Source organism: Bufo gargarizans, chromosome 1, assembly GCF_014858855.1.
Source record: "Bufo gargarizans isolate SCDJY-AF-19 chromosome 1, ASM1485885v1, whole genome shotgun sequence".
In the NCBI taxonomy this organism is placed as follows: Eukaryota; Metazoa; Chordata; class Amphibia; order Anura; family Bufonidae; genus Bufo; species Bufo gargarizans.
In genome coordinates this window covers 79527758-79539574 of record NC_058080.1, presented here as the reverse complement: position 1 = coordinate 79539574, position 11817 = coordinate 79527758, and the positions used below count along the sequence as shown (strand labels likewise).

The window sequence follows — 11817 nt, the reverse complement described above, 5'->3', positions numbered from 1 at the left end:
GGCAGCATCTGCCACAACCAGGTTAAGTGTATGACTGCTGCATGGAATGCAAAATGCTTTGCTGTTCAATTGCAAAATTCTTGCCTGAACACCCTGTTTATGGCCCATCATATTGCTGCCATTGTCATAAGACTGACCACGGCAGTCAGAAAGACTCAGGCTCTGTTTCTGCAGGTGGTCAAGTAGGACTTCAGTCAGGCCCTTACCAGTTGTTTCTTCAACATCTAAAAATCCAAAGAAATGTTCTGCAATGGACACAGATGGTTCGCAATTAACAATTCTCAGAACAATGGAAAGCTGTTCCTTATGACTGACATCAGGAGTGCAATCCATAATAACAGAGTAATACTTTACTCGGTGTACTCTTCTCACAATCTCTTCCAGTACCTTTTTTCCAATTAGTGCAATTATTTCATTTTGAATAGTTCCACTCAAGTAATGCACTCTTGTCTCTTGGTTTTGTATCCTTCTTATGTGTTCAGTCATAACTGAATCGAACTGTGCCATCAGTTCAACTTGTGCCAGAAAATTCCCATTGTGCGGGTCATACAATTCACTTGTGGTCCCTCTTAAAGCCTGGAATACAATGTTTTTGACTTGCACTGGTCCTTTTTTAACAATTTGACAGCGCAAACTATCAGTCAGGACTGCTGGCCACTGCGCAGGGTCATCAGCTATAATTACAGTGCTTGTGGTACCTTGAGCTGTAGAGGTAACCTCAGTGTTGGGAAGTGGTGCAGACTCAATTTCTGTTCTGGATGCAGTGGCTTCCACTGTGTGAGATGCTATTGACGGTGTAGCTGGGGAAAAATAATGTTTTTATTAATATAATTCATCTGTTGTACTGTACAACAGATGAATTATATTAATAAAAACATTAATTTCTAGGTGTCAAACACTCAGTGATGCATTCTGTACAAGTTGTGTCAGACACCTAGAAATTTGACAGGCACTACTGTATATTAAACTGTATATAAAAAATTCTGACCTTGTGCTATAGAGGAGACATCAGCACTGAGAAGTGATGCATCTGTTGATGTTGAGGATGACGTTGATGGTGTAGCTGGGAAAATAATTGGAAAAAAAATCTGAAATTGGTACGTTTTACCATTTCTGTTAGCATATTGAAAGCGGTCACTATTAACAGCTAAGCTCAGTGAGAGAAATTCACTCTACCTTCATCAGTGGAGGTATCCTTAGGAAGAGCCTGAGGGCTGAGAAATTTAAGCAAAGCACCTTGAGGGAGAAAGAAAAGATGGTAACACTTTATAATAAAAATCATTAATAGATGGTGAATTTAATAGATGGTGAATGGTAATTTATCACTTACCACTATCTTGTTTTTTCTTATCCTCCTCTTCCTTTCTCTTCTTTCTTTTCTGGCTTCCTCAAGCATAATTCCGCTTCATGATGACTGCCGACTCGGAGGAGGTTTTTTTTTTTGCCGGCAGCCGAGATCACGTGGTTGGCTGGCTGCTGAGAGAGGAGCCCCCTTGAGGAGGGATAAAAGTGTCACTTTACTGATGCATTATGTGTGTGTGTGCGCGGCGGCGTAGTGTGAAAGAGCTCCCTGTCCTGCCCCCTTTCCTATAGAGCTCTCTCTTTCGTCCCTTAGAGCTCTGCAGCGGCCCCCTCTCTGTGTTCTCCTCACCCCCCTTCCCTGTGTGCCATCCACAGATCTCCCCCCTAAACAGTGCCATCCACAGATCTCCCCCCTAAACAGTGCCATCCGCAGATCTCCCCCCTAAACAGTGCCATCCACAGATCTCCCCCCTAAACAGTGCCATCCACAGATCTCCCCCCTAAACAGTGCCATCCACTGATCCCCCTAAACAGTGCCATCCACAGATCTCCCCCCTAAACAGTGCCATCCGCAGATCTCCCCCCTAAACAGTGCCATCCACAGATCTCCCCCCTAAACGGTGCCATCCACAGATCTCCCCCCTAAACAGTGCCATCCACAGATCTCCCCCCTAAACAGTGCCATCCACTGATCCCCCTAAACAGTGCCATCCACAGATCCCCCCTCCCCTAAACAGTGCCATGATCATCATGATGGCACTGTTTAGGGGAGGGGGGATCTGTGGATGGCACTGTTTAGGGGGGATCCAGTGGATGGCACTGTTTAGGGGGGGATCTGTGGATGGCACTGTTTAGGGGGGAGATCTGTGGATGGCACTGTTTAGGGGAGGGGGATCTGTGGATGGCACTGTAGGGAGATCTGTGTGGATGGCACTGTTTAGGGGAAGGGGGGTCTGTGGATGGCACTGTTTAGGGGAAGGGGGATCTGTGGATGGCACTGTAGGGAGATCTGTGGATGGCACTGTTTAGGGGAGGGGGGATCTGTGGATGGTACTGTAGGGATCTGTGGATGGCACTGTTTAGGGGGGAGATCTGTGTGGATGGCACTGTTTAGGGGAGGGGGGATCTGTGGATGGCACTGTAGGGGGATCTCTGGATGGCACTGCCATCCACAACTCCCCCCTAAACAGTGCCATCCACAGATCTCCCCCCTAAACAGTGCCATCCACAGATCCCCCCTAAACAGTGCCATCCACAGATCCCCCCTAAACAGTGCCATCCACAGATCCCCCCCTAAACAGTGCCATCCACAGATCCCCCCTCCCCTAAACAGTGCCATGATCATCCAGTGGATGGCACTGTTTAGGGGGGATCTGTGGATGGCACTGTTTAGGGGGGAGTTCTGTGGATGGCACTGTTTAGGGGAGGGGGGATCTGTGGGTGGCACTGTTTAGGGGGGAGATCTGTGGATGGCACTGTTTAGGGGAGGGGGGATCTGTGGATGGCACTGTTTAGGGGGGAGATCTGTGGATGGCACTGTTTAGGGGAGGGGGGATCTGTGGATGGCACTGTAGGGAGATCTGTGGATGGCACTGCTGTTTAGGGGAGGGGGGATCTGTGGATGGCACTGTAGGGGGATCTGTGGATGGCACTGTTTAGGGGGGAGATCTGTGTGGATGGCACTGTTTAGGGGAGGGGGATCTGTGGATGGCACTGTAGGGGGATCTGTGGATGGCACTGCCATCCACAGATCCCCCTACAGTGCCATCCACAGATCCCCCTCCCCGACGCTCACAGGCAGTATTCCAGTATATAATATTTATAAACTAATCAGTAACTACTTAAACTTTAATCAAGGCTCATTGCTGAGCTCTTTACTTGGATTATTTGAATATCCGACTCTGACTAGTCTCTGACTCTTCTTACTGTGTCTTAGCTCCGGTAACACTAACAACAGCAGGCAGTGAGTGCAGGCGGCGCTCACTCACTGACGTCACGTGCCTGCGCCGCCTAGTGGGAGGAGCAGGCGCGTGACGTCAGTGACAGTGAGTGAGCGCCGCCCCCCGCACTGCCTGCTGTTGTTACCGGAGTCCGGAGCTAAGAGCCTAAGACAAAGTAAGAGAGAGAGATAGCCAAATCAAAGTAAAGAGCTCAGTCAGCAATGAGCAATGATTATAAAGACAAGTTAAAGTAGTTACTGATTAGTTAAAAAATATGCTGTGTGAGCGGCGTGGGCGGCCCTGTAGATTCTAACCCCCAGGCAAGCGTCCCTGTCACCATGGGAACGCCTGGGGGTTAGAATGGATCTTCTGAGTTACTCTGCTTGGCTCCGGGCGGGCCAGCTCGGGGCCCCAATCAGCTCGGAGCCCCAAGCAAATGCTTGTTTTGCCTGTCTGTTAGCGACGGGCCTGAGCAGCGGTTAGGACCCCTTGCCATGCTGAGAACCGTGACGTGGTGCATGATGGGCTCCGATATCTCCATGACTGGAATATATTGGCAAAAGTCTCAGCTTTTAAAACCTTTATTCATGTCTTGCCAGCATAGTCAGTGTTATATCTGTTTGGTGCATTCTCTCTCTGTGTTTCATATGATTGCTACATTCTGTGTAGTTTGCTCTTGTGGTGCATGTGGACCGCGCCGACATCCTCCATTGTATGCATATTTTGCTGGGGTTAGTCGATTACTGCGGTCCACATGCGGTCGGGCTGCTCCCCCAATAGAAGACACGCCACAGTGTCAGGGGTTTGGCAGCTCCTCCAGAATTGCCACTATATATTTTTTTGTTTTTTGGTTTCTGCATCATTAACTAGTCTGCCTAATGCCAAGACTCTTGCGCAGATTTTTGTGGATAATATTGTGAAATTGCATGGTATTCCTTCGGATGTGGTCTCTGATAGGGGCACGCAGTTTGTCTCCAGGTTTTGGAGGGCGTTCTGCTCTCGGCTTGGCATTCAACTTTCATTCTCTTCGGCTTTTCATCCGCAGTCGAATGGTCAGACGGAGCGTACAAATCAAAACCTGGAGACCTACTTGAGGTGCTTTGTGGCTGAGAATCAGGAGGACTGGTCCTCTTTTTTGTCCTTAGCAGAATTTGCGTTGAATAACCGTAGGCAGGAGTCCACGGGTAAGTCGCCATTTTTGGCGCATACGGTTTTCATCCTCAGTTTGGTACCTTTTCTGGGATGCCAGAGGAGGAGAGATTCTCTTCTGCCTTACCCTCCATCTGGCGGAGGATCCAAGGGAATTTGGAGAAGATGGGTGAGAGGTATAAACAAATGGCTGACAAGAGACATGTGACTGGTCCAGACCTGTGTATGGGTGATCTGGTGTGGTTGTCCACTAAAAATATCAAATTGAGAGTGCCATCTTGGAAACTGGGTCCAAGATTTATTGGTCCGTATAAAATATCTGCGGTGATCAATCCTGTAGCGTTTCGGCTGGATCTTCCGCAGACTTGGAGGATCCATGATGTGTTCCACAGGTCTTTACTAAAAAAATACGTGAAACCGGTGGAACCATCGCCATTGCCTCCTCAACCTGTTCTAGTCGAGGGAAACTTGGAGTTCGAGATCTCCAGGATTCTCGACTCTAGAATTCTTTGGGGTTCCCTTCAGTACCTGGTGCACTGGAGAGGATACGGCCCTAAGGAGAGGATGTGGGTTCCGGCGCTGGATGTCAATGCCAGGCGACTGGTGAGGGCTTTTCATAGGTCCCATCTGGATAAGGTTGGTCCGGGGTGTCCGGAGGTCACCCGTAGAAGGGGGGGTACTGTCATGCCCTGCTCTGACTATGTGCGGAGGTCGGCCAGAATAGCAGCACGAGTTTAGTGTTTTGTTTTGGAGCCGTGCTGGATCCGCCTCCCATCAGGTGCACTGGGTGGGGGTCATTAGTTTAAATAGCACTCCATCCCAGTGCTCTGAGCGGATTATAGGAATCACTTTGGTCTTGGAAGCTAGGAAGGAAGGTTGTCTGTTACAGCTCAGAAAGATAAGTGTGGTTTCAAGTTTTGTTGTTTGCTGTCTTGGTTGTTTTTGCGTCATCTCTCCCATCCAGGTTCTGTGCGAGCAGGCTGCTCCTATTTCCCCTCTTCACCATCTCAGGGAATCTAGGGTGTTTCAGTCCAGGCACGGGGACACATCATACCTACCACCAAGGTCTGAATGTGGGCTGAGCAGTGCAGGGAGAGAGGTCAGGGATTAGCTAGGAGGTGACCCCTCCCCTGCCTCTCGCCTAGAGACTGGTTGCACTGAGTGCACATCCGCCGTGACATAAGCGAGTAAACATTTTTTTTAATTCCTGGGATAACCCCTTCAATGACAAATTTACCTCTTTCTCTACCCCTCTGATCAATTGTCTAAACTGAACCATGATTAATGGGATTTCTAGCAGGTAATTAAAGATCTGTCTCTTGGAGCATCAGGGGCGTTACCATTACACCTAAAGGCTTAGCTCTTTCTGCAACTGACGCACCCTCCAAAGTGGAGAGGGCACAGTAGTTTCAGAGAGAGCAGAGCCATCTACCAAGCACACATGTAACAGGCCAGACAGTTTCATAGGTACAAGTCTGCTGACAGATGCCCTTTAAGGGCTCATGCACACAAGCGTATTTTTCTCAAAGAGAGAAACCGCTGCGAGAATAACCTAGAAACCGCTTTCTCCCTCTCTTCCTGCTGGGAAAACATGCTAGCTCTGATGAGCAGCAATGTGTATGAGGGGATTGGGACCGACCATTCAGTAGACAGCTTTCTTATGTGCATCGCCGGCCTTAAACTTTAAAGGGGTTATTTAAAATTAGAAAAATATGGTTACTTTATATTGGAAATACTGCCACACCTGGTCATTTGTGTTTCTGACACTGCAGCTCATTTTATTTTCTATGGTCTGCAATCGTAATATCTTATGAAACAAGAGCAAATAACAAAGACACAGAAGGAGATTATGTGAGGTTTTTGTTGGTTGTTCTTTTTTTGTTTGGGGTCTGGGTTTAGTGTCCCTTAAAGGCTACTTTCACATCTGCGTTTTCCTTTCCGGTTTTGAGATCTGGCAGACGATCTCTAAACCGTAGGAAAACGCATCTGTTTAAATAGAACAACCGACTGCATCCATTCAAAACAGATCCAGTTGTATTATATTGAACATAAAGAAACTGTCTCACTGTTTACCGCCGGGTGTCTCACTGTTTACCGCCGGGCCGCCGGCCCACTGACGTCACGACTAGTATCAACTAGCGTGGGCGCGCTAAGCTCCATTCAAGTGTCTGCCATAGGAATGCAACAAACTGGAACGTAAATGTAATGACCGGCGTCACACACAGGGAGGAAAACAGGGAAAGCCCTGCCCAAGGGAGAGGGAAAGGTGGTGACCCCTAACTCACCTTGCGGCTGGCACCTGACTGCCCTGACGTCCCTAGACGGGTTCCTCACCCGTGCGGCGATCACGTGCCTAAACCCTGGCTTTCCCTGAAATGAGCCCTAGATAGTGAACGGGCCGGTGGGATCACTAGTCCGCACCACTGCACTAAGAGGGAAACACCAGGGAGAGGACAGACAAATACAAACAAACACAAACACCCAGGTGGGCGACCACAGCAGTCCACAAAGGTCCAACAGGGATCCGGAGGGTAGCGTTCTGAAACAACCATCCGAGAACGCAGCAACACAGCTCCAGTGGGTCAGAATAGATGTCCAGGCAGGAAGCTCTATCTCTGGCAACCAGAGAAGTGTGAGAGAGGAATATAAGGAGGTTTGGGAGTGCTGGACAAGGAACAGCTGAGGAGAAGGAGCTACGGATCCCTGAGTGAGCCAAAAGGGTTTGCAAAGCAAACCCAGAAAGCTACCATAAGGAAAACAGCCCTATCTTAAATAGAGCGTGCAGCCAACCGCTGCGACTTCCTGACCCCGGGTATAACGGAGTCAGGCGTGGTTCTCGATACCCTCGTGACAGTACCCCCCTCTCTACGAGGGGCCTCCGGACACTCAGGACCAGGTCTCTCAGGATGAGAGGCATGAAAAACCCGAACTAACCTGTCGGCGTTTACCTCAGACGCAGGAACCCACATTCTTTCCTCGGGACCGTAACCTCTCCAATGCACCAGATATTGAAGAGAGCGGCGGACCCGACGAGAATTAACAATTTTGGATATCTGAAATTCTAGATTACCATCCACGACAACAGGAGGGGGTGGCAGCGGTGATGGTTCTAGAGGTGGAACATATTTTTTGAGTAACGACTTATGAAAAACATTATGAATTTTAAAAGTCTGAGGTAACTCCAGGCGAAAAGCCACGGGGTTGATGATGGCTACAATTTTGTAAGGGCCAATAAACCTAGGACCCAGTTTCCAAGAGGGAACCTTCAATTTAATATTCCTAGTAGACAACCACACATAGTCATTCACTCCTAGGTCCGGACCTGGCGACCGTCTCTTATCAGCCATGCATTTGTATTTACCTCCCATATTTTTCAAGTTAGCTTGCACCTTCTGCCATACCGATGAAAGAGATGACGAAAAACGTTCCTCTTCGGGAACCCCAGAAGACCCCCCCTCTTTGAAAGTACAGAATTGGGGATGAAAACCATATGCACCAAGAAATGGTGACTTGCCAGTGGATTCCTGACGACGATTATTTATGGCAAACTCAGCTAACGGTAAATATGATGACCACAACTCTTGGTTTTCAGACACAAAACATCTTAGATATGTCTCAAGGTTTTGGTTGGTACGCTCAGTCTGTCCATTCGACTGAGGATGGAAAGCTGAGGAAAAGGACAAGTGTACCCCCAAACGGGAACAAAAAGCTTTCCAAAATTTAGAAATAAACTGGGTACCCCGATCCGAAACAACATCGGAGGGGACCCCGTGAAGCTTCACGATTTCACTGACGAATACCTGAGCAAGAGTCTTAGCATTAGGTAGTGCGGGTAACGCAATGAAGTGTACCATTTTGCTAAACCTGTCCACTACTACCAAAATAACTGTTTTACCCGCAGACAAAGGTAAGTCAGTGATAAAATCCATTGACAGATGTGTCCACGGTCTATTGGGAATGACGAGTGGTAATAGAGACCCTGCAGGACGTGTATGTGAAACTTTTGCGCGCGCACAGGTAGAACAAGAAGACACAAAATCTAATACATCCTGACGCAACCTTGGCCACCAAAAACGACGAGACAATAGCTCCAAGGTTGCTTTACTACCCGGGTGCCCAGCAAGTGCCGAATTATGATGTTCCTTTAATAATTCGAAACGTAGGTTCAACGGTACAAACAATTTCTCTGAGGGGCAAGAGACCGGGGCGTCCCCCTGGGCCTCTAGCACCTTCCCCTCCAAAACAGAGTGTACCGCAGAGACAACCACTCCTCTTTGTAGAATGGGCACCGGATCACTCACAGTACCCCCTCCAGGGAAACAACGAGATAGTGCATCAGCCTTGGTGTTCTTTGCCCCAGGACGATAGGTAATCACAAAGTTAAACCTGGTAAAAAATAGCGACCACCTAGCCTGTCTAGGGGTGAGACGCTTAGCTGATTCGAGGTACAGGAGATTTTTGTGGTCCGTAATCACAGTGACGGGGTGGACTGCCCCCTCTAAGAAGTGACGCCACTCCTCAAACGCAAGTTTAATAGCTAATAGTTCCCTATTGCCAATATCGTAGTTCTTTTCTGCTGCAGATAGTTTTTTAGAAAAGAAAGCACAAGGACGCCATTTGCCAGGAGACGGACCCTGAGACAGCACAGCCCCCACTCCCACCTCTGACGCATCGACTTCAACAATAAAAGGCTGGGAGACATCAGGTTGGACTAGTACAGGTGCTGAGGTAAACCTCTCTTTTAGAGAGGAAAAAGCTACTTTAGCGGCGTCAGACCATTTAGAAAAATCAGTCCCCTTCCTAGTCATATCAGTAAGCGGTTTTACAATAAGTGAATAATCTTTAATGAATTTCCTATAGAAATTCGCGAAGCCCAAGAACCGTTGTAGTGCTTTGAGGTTCTCAGGAAGATCCCAATCTAAAATTGCCTGGACCTTCCTAGGATCCATACGGAAACCTGACGCAGATAAAAAATAACCCAGGAATTGTATCTCCTGAACGGCGAATACACATTTTTCAATCTTAGCATATAATTCATTCGTCCGTAGGACCTGCAGTACTTGTCTGACATGCACCTCATGTGTTTTCAGATCAGACGAATAAATTAAAATATCATCTAGGTATATTACCACAAACCTGCCGATTAGATGACTAAAAATGTCATTAACGAAATGTTGAAAGACGGCAGGAGCATTGGTCAGACCGAAAGGCATAACTAGATTTTCATAATGCCCCTCAGGGGTGTTAAACGCTGTCTTCCACTCATCCCCCTCCTTAATACGAATCAGATTGTAGGCCCCCCTAAGATCAAGTTTGGAGAACCACCTAGCACCCGCAATCTGATTAAACAGGTCAGGAATGAGAGGAAGAGGGTATGGGTCTCGGATGGTTATCTGATTTAATTCGCGAAAATCTAAGCAAGGACGCAGGCCCCCATCTTTCTTTTTAACGAAGAAAAACCCTGCAGCCACGGGTGAAGAAGAGGGTCTGATGTGTCCCTTAGCCAAGCTCTCGGAGATATAATCTTTCATGGCTTGTCTCTCTGGACCCGAAAGATTATATAACCTGGTCTTGGGTAATTTTGCGCCGGGAATAAGGTTAACCGGGCAATCATAAGGACGATGAGGTGGTAACTTCTGACAACCTTTTTCAGAAAAAACATCCTCAAAATCCGAAATAAATGTAGGTAGGGTAGTTATGGAGGCGACTAAGCAATTGCTATTTAAGCAATTTTCTCTGCAATGCTCACTCCACTCCAATATCTCCCTGGCCTGCCAATCCACCACTGGATTGTGCGCTACCAACCAGGGAAGGCCCAGCACCACCGGAGTGGGAAGCCCCTCCAGAACATAACCTGAAAGCATCTCGTTATGGTGGTCCCCTACCCGAAGGTGTAAATTATGAACGATGTGGGTGAGGTTTCTCTGAGACAGGGGAGCAGAATCAATAGCGAATATGGGAATGGGTCTCTGTAACGTACAGAGAGACAAACCCAAAGAGCGGGCAAAATTGGCATCTATCAAATTTACCCCTGCTCCACTGTCTAGAAAGAAAGAAATAGTCTCAGTCTTATCACCAAAAATAATAACCGCTGGCAACACAAATTGCGATGTACGTATGGAGGAGACGTATACCCCCCGGCTGACATCCTCCACACAGCCTGGGGTTAGTAGTTTTTCCGACGGTCTTTTGTTTCTGAGGAAAGAAGGACAGACATTAATGAAATGACCCCTCTCCCCACAAAAAAAACAAACCCCACGCCTACGGCGAGCCTCAGGAGGACGGACCTGACGAGTAGTTCCTCCTAGCTGCATAGGCTCGTCTAAGTCCGTACAGACTAACTGCTGCTTGGGAGGGGTTACCAATTTCTCCGGTTCTTTCAACCTGTCCCTAAGGCGTCTCTCTATACGGATAGAAAGGGACATAACCGCATCAAGGGAAACGGGGGTCTCATATAATGCAAGCGCATCCTTAACCCTTTCGGATAACCCAGAGCAGAACTGACTCCTGAGAGCCGGGTCGTTCCATTGGGTATCCGTAGCCCACCTACGGAATTCCGAGCAATAATCCTCTACCGGCCGCTCTCCTTGTAAGAGTCTCCGTAATCTTGATTCAGCCAGTGCTACTCGGTCAGGGTCGTCATATATGAGACCCAAGGCCCCGAAAAACTCATCCACTGACCGAAGAGCCTGGGAATCAGTAGCTAAAGAGAACGCCCAGGACTGCGGGTCCCCCTGCAGCAGGGAAATAACAACACCCACCCGCTGCTCTTCATTACCAGAGGAGTAAGGGCGCAGTTTAAAGTATAACTTACAGGCCTCACGGAACGTCAAAAACTTGTCCCTTCCCCCAGAAAATCTGTCAGGGAGAGGGACCTTGGGTTCCGCAACAACCTGGTTACCAGTAGCAACCGCTGGGCTTGCGGTCAGTTGTAATTGCTGCTGTTGCTGGAGGACCGACGCCTTCAATCCTAACACCTCCAAAGACAGGCCATGAAATTGTTTGGACAGAGCAGCAATTTGATCCATACTGGATTCTAAGTAGGTAAAAAAAATTTTTTTTTTTTTTTTTTTTTTTTTTTTACCTACACAAAATAAGGGCCAGAGATAATGTAATGACCGGCGTCACACACAGGGAGGAAAACAGAGAAAGCCCTGCCCAAGGGAGAGGGAAAGGTGGTGACCCCTAACTCACCTTGCGGCTGGCACCTGACTGCCCTGACGTCCCTAGACGGGTTCCTCACCCGTGCGGCGATCACGTGCCTAAACCCTGGCTTTCCCTGAAATGAGCCCTAGATAGTGAACGGGCCGGTGGGATCACTAGTCCGCACCACTGCACTAAGAGGGAAACACCAGGGAGAGGACAGACAAATACAAACAAACACAAACACCCAGGTGGGCGACCACAGCAGTCCACAAAGGTCCAA

The 11817-nt window shown here is 48.3% G+C and overlaps 1 long non-coding RNA gene across 1 annotated transcript; it reads right to left on the bottom strand.

The window, feature by feature from the left end:
* Positions 1 to 629: 629 nt before the first annotated feature.
* LOC122932609 lies at positions 630 to 1458 on the bottom strand. Its single transcript, XR_006388321.1, has 4 exons — positions 1331 to 1458; positions 1177 to 1236; positions 989 to 1063; positions 630 to 800 (listed from the first exon to the last, which is right to left on the bottom strand). It is a non-coding gene; the product is annotated as an uncharacterized LOC122932609 (long non-coding RNA).
* Positions 1459 to 11817: the final 10359 nt, after the last annotated feature.